Source organism: Phodopus roborovskii, unplaced genomic scaffold (assembly GCF_943737965.1).
Source record: "Phodopus roborovskii unplaced genomic scaffold, PHOROB, whole genome shotgun sequence".
Taxonomy (NCBI): domain Eukaryota; kingdom Metazoa; phylum Chordata; class Mammalia; order Rodentia; family Cricetidae; genus Phodopus; species Phodopus roborovskii.
Window position 1 is genome coordinate 5,072,068 of NW_026126443.1, and position 4,950 is coordinate 5,077,017.

The following is a 4,950-nucleotide window of genomic DNA, read 5'->3' on the forward strand; positions in this document are numbered from 1 at the left end:
CCTTCACCTTGGAGTGACTTCATTTTCCTTTTTGCTGATTCACAGAGTCCTTTATCCACTTTGGCATGACCGGTGTGCAAAGCCATGTGGAAAGTACATCTATTTTAACAAGTACACCATTTGGCAGCTAGTCAGCAGCTTGGCATGATTATGATTTTGGGCATAGGAACAACTACTTCTGTGGTTAAGCCATTCTCCCCAAATCCTTCTTAAACCATTTCTATTCTCTGGCAGGGTGCCATGCCTGAATCCACTCATACATGTGAGGAAGAATTGCTCCCAGTGATTTATTGAGACAGAGTGATCTTAGCTTACTACAGTAATTTTCATCTCATCTATAAGTGACCCTTTAATTTTAAGCTATTAAACATATTGTTGCAATTATTCTCTATTTCCAGAAAATTACATGATAATAATTGTCATTCTTTGCTACTATTAATAGCTAAAGCTATAATAATGACAATGGTAATAGTAAATGCATAATAGATCCTAACTCACCTTGGTTGGGTATGCTGTTGTTTATAAAGTCATAGTAATCTTGCTGTATAACAACTAACTATAGGTTGGTTTTTCACTCTTTAGAAATAAGTGCTTCTTTGGAAGTTTGCATCAAGGAGGCATTATTGAATCAGAAAACATTAACATTTTCTTTCATATGTATATGTGTGTGGTGAGCTTGTGTGTATGTGTTCACAAGTGTGTGGGTGTTCATGTACAAAGGTTCGTGTATACATGTTCACATGTGGAGGTCCAATATTGACAATCATGCACTGAGGCTAGGTCTTTCAGTTGAGCTCATAGTTTGCCTCACAGGTAGTTTGTCTAACCAGGTTGCTCTGGGGGTCATCTCTGTCTGCACATTGTAATTAAAGATACATAGCCAACATTCATGTGGGTTCTGGGTATCTGATATCCAATCCTCATGATTACATGGGTAGGCTTTAATCATTGAATCATCACTCCAGCTCACTATTAATGCTTTCAGATTTATTTATTTTATATTATGTGTATCAGTATTTTGCCTAAAGGCGTGTTTATGTAACATGTGCAATCTTAGTGCCCACAGAACCAAAAGAAGATATCAGACTCCTTGGAATTAGAGTGATTGACAGTTGAAAGACACCATGTGAGGGTTAAGAACTGATGCCAGATCCTCTAGAAGAGCAGCCATGTCTCCAGCTGCATCATTTTTAGAATTTTAAATACTTGGTATTTATTATAAAATTAGTATGTATACCACAGACATGTGTTGATAGTAATTTAGCAACCACTGACTACTGCAGAAAAAAATCAGATATTATTTTTAGTGGAGGATCCTGTCAGTGAGTAGATCATTTTGATAATAAAGATATTTTCCGCTCACTTCAATAATAATATTTGTGTAATAATACTGAAAAAATATAGAGAAGATCAGCATGGTCCCTTTGCAATGATGACATGCAAAACTATGAAGCATTCGACATTTTAGATTGTCTCATAGTAATGTCAGAAGCTACACATGTAAAATCTCACCATTGTGACTGCCTACACATGAGTTGAGCAAGGATAGCAATAGACATAAGTGCATGAGGCCTCAACTCTACACAAAATACTGCAAAAAATGTAGGAATGCTGAGAGCAGGAGAAATAGTCTTTCAAAAGGAAGAGCACACTAATTGGATATCCAATACTGAATGGTCAGCCCTGGAAATATGCATACAAGTAACATTGTGCACACTGAACAGCGTCCACTTACGTATTTCAAAATATATGTGTATATACATATACATATGTGTGTGTGTAACAACAATTCATGAATGAAGAGGCCATAAATTTGAAAGAGAGCAAGGTACAGATTATGGGAGGGTTTAAAGAGAGCAAATTGAAGAGGGAAATGACAATAATATTATACTCTCAAAAAACAAAAGAAATGGTTTTAAAAATGAAGGAAAAGATAGCACTAATTCTTTGTCCACTTGGAGGGGGCAATCCTGCACAAATAAACACAATTAAATATAAAAAAAGATATTTTTGTAATGGAAAAGAACACTTTCAATACTATGTACGCAACTACAGAAGATCAAAGCAGAGCTCATTCTGATCCTAAAATATTTTAGTTTTCTGAACTGATACATGTGGCTAGCAAATAATGAATGTTCACCTTTTGCCTTTTGTACTGGGTTAGGATTCTTGACACTGTGACAGATATCTCAGATAAATGATGTAAAAGAAGATGCATAGTCCTCATAGTTTTAGGGCCTTGGTACACAGTCATCTAGCTCTGTTGCTTTCAGGTCTTTGGGAAAGCTCAAGCAGCATAGGGGAAGACCACACACATGCTGTGTCACGTGTGTGGATTCTTTTCTACTGTACTAATGGAGACCTCTTCCTGGGAGCAGAGCACACATTTTCCTGTGGAGTTGGGTGCCATCTGAAAGCCTACTGAAATGCCCTCAGCATGAACAACATTCAACATGCACCCACTCACTTCATGCACAGTATCTGAAGCTAGACAAGTTTTCCATGGCTCCTTCTGATTTAATGCCCAGCCATTTACCCCCAATAAAACCCTGTTTTGTGGCGTGTTTCTTGGTGTTTCTATTGTAAGACCCTTCAAAGCTTGGCTTCCACCTTCTTTTCCATCTCCCCATTAAATAATGTTTCCTCAGGTAATCTCTTCCCTAAAACAACAAATTAGATGAATAAACAACTATACTGCCACCCCCCCATAATATTTCCTTAGCACTGTCATCTCAATGTACTATAAAGCATTTGGAGTATAAGTACTTAGTACATGTATTATAATGAAATAATGATAATTACCAGTACACAACATTACCCCCCACACACACACACATTTTTTTTGTTCCTGAAAAAAATAGGATTGTAGTCAAACAAACTATTCCCAAATGATGTTCTCTTAGCCTCCCTCTGTCTCCTCTCTCCTGTCCACTGGACTCAGGTTTATAGTTTTGCAACTAACAACATCTATCCCCAGGAAGTACCTCAATGACTCCCACCTACTCTTCAATCTTGGCCATGAGTTAACTGTTTTGTGTTATTTGTCCATTGTCATACCTGTGGAGTTATTCCCAGATAATTTCATCAGATAACAAGTAAAATATGATTAAATTGTATCTTAATAAATAATAATGTAAACCTTCACACCATTTGTGGAGCATCCTGTGTTTGACTGAGGAAAACAACAACAACATATAAGTGGCATGTTTATTCAGCCATCCCAGGAAGAGTGAGAACTTCCCTTATCATTGGAAAGGAGAAAGGTCCTCATCCTCCATCACTTCCCGAGCCCATGAGAATCATTGGGTATATCATACAATAATGACTGAGCGTCTATACCACTTTAGTTATGTGAGACCAGGCAAAATGCTGGGGAATAATCAAGGATACAATCTTTTCTGAGTGGTTTCTGGGCATCTAAGCTACTAATGAATACAAGTCAACATTAAACCCTTACTTTCCTTCTGTATTTTATTTTATGCTAATAATGCAGTATGGTTTCCTGTAATGCACGGTCTATCTCCTGCATGTCTGCAGTCATTTCTATCTCAGAACTTGTCACATTCCAGTACTATTAATTTTCCCATTTAAAGGATCCTCTAACCTATTATATCTTATCTCCCCTAACTCAACCTTGAGGAAATATATTTTAAGTTTGGGAATATATTCATCAGAAGCATTTGGCATAATGCTTTCTAATGGGTTTAAGTTCTTAGATTAGAATTGATCCATTAGAAATTGATCCATTAAATCCATTAGAAATTATCAATGCTTTAACTCTTGATTTTAACTTACAAAAACTATTGAGCTTTGGGGGATGTCAAAGGGCTAAGAGTTCTTTATTCCTCATTATTCTGGAAAGTTTCAAGTCAATTTTTCATTTAGTTTCCTCTCTGTTTTGCTAACCAGAATTCCAAACTTACATATTTCTCATTGTCACACCACATCTTTCAGACACTATAAATGTATGTGATCAACAGCACAACCATGCACCAGCCATTTGTCAAGTTAATAGTCCTTTTACCTTGAAAAGAAAGGGAAATATTTCTTGTTCATTCTATGTCCTCTCCAAAGATCCCTTGAACAGTGGTTGTTTCTTTCCTCTTACTATTGTTTCTCCAATGTGCTAGTCATTCCATCAGACTTTTGTATTTTACAGTCTTATAATGGAAAATTGGAGCATGGCTGTTTAATAAGATCCACCTATTACATTTTAATGTATGTTTCCACTTATCTTTAACTTCTACTTTCAACTATTATTTTATCTCAGATTTTTTAGGTCCATGTTGGCATATGGACCATTTTATTAATGATAAATAAATATGTAGTAAAGATTACAAAAACTAAAACATAATGCCAAAAAAGCTAACCAATCCCATGTCCTCAGAATAAACTCTTTTTTTATGACTGACATTTCCAGACTAAATCCTCTGGTTTTCTAAACAAATTTGGGAGTATCTAGTGGGATAATGGTTAAAACACCAAAGAAAAAACCTTGTAGCAACTCATAATGAGTTCAAATTCATTCATCTTATTTTCTACAGATGTAAAAGTAGGAAGAGATAGCTACACTCAGGAACCAGAAACAATAAGTAAGGAAGAAAACCAGGGAATAAAAGGCAAAGCCATTGTGCTCCAGCCACCAGCTACTTCCTAACAGTAAGCAATAGCATCCTAACTGTAGGAAAGGTGTGTCTGCTGAAAGGCAAGAAGGTCAAACACAGCAGGAAGAGGATTTCAATTATAAATATGGCTGTAGTGTCCAGAAATTTTTATTGTTTGTGCAGGCAATCTGGCATCTGCATGGCTTTGATATCTAAAAACAATACACATAGTTTCTTTAAAAGAAAAATTATTATTATTAATGTTGTCCTCTAGTGCATGTACACACTAGAGTTATATTGGGTATCTTAGGGGTTTCAGTAGCTGTAATGAGACACCATGACTATG

The 4,950-nt window shown here is 36.1% G+C and overlaps 1 non-coding gene across 1 annotated transcript; it reads left to right on the forward strand.

Annotated features, from left to right (window-relative positions):
- The first annotated feature begins 1,365 nt into the window (after positions 1–1,365).
- LOC127224701 (U6 spliceosomal RNA) lies at positions 1,366–1,467 on the forward strand. The gene has a single exon (XR_007834735.1). It is a non-coding gene; the product is annotated as a U6 spliceosomal RNA (small nuclear RNA).
- Positions 1,468–4,950: the final 3,483 nt, after the last annotated feature.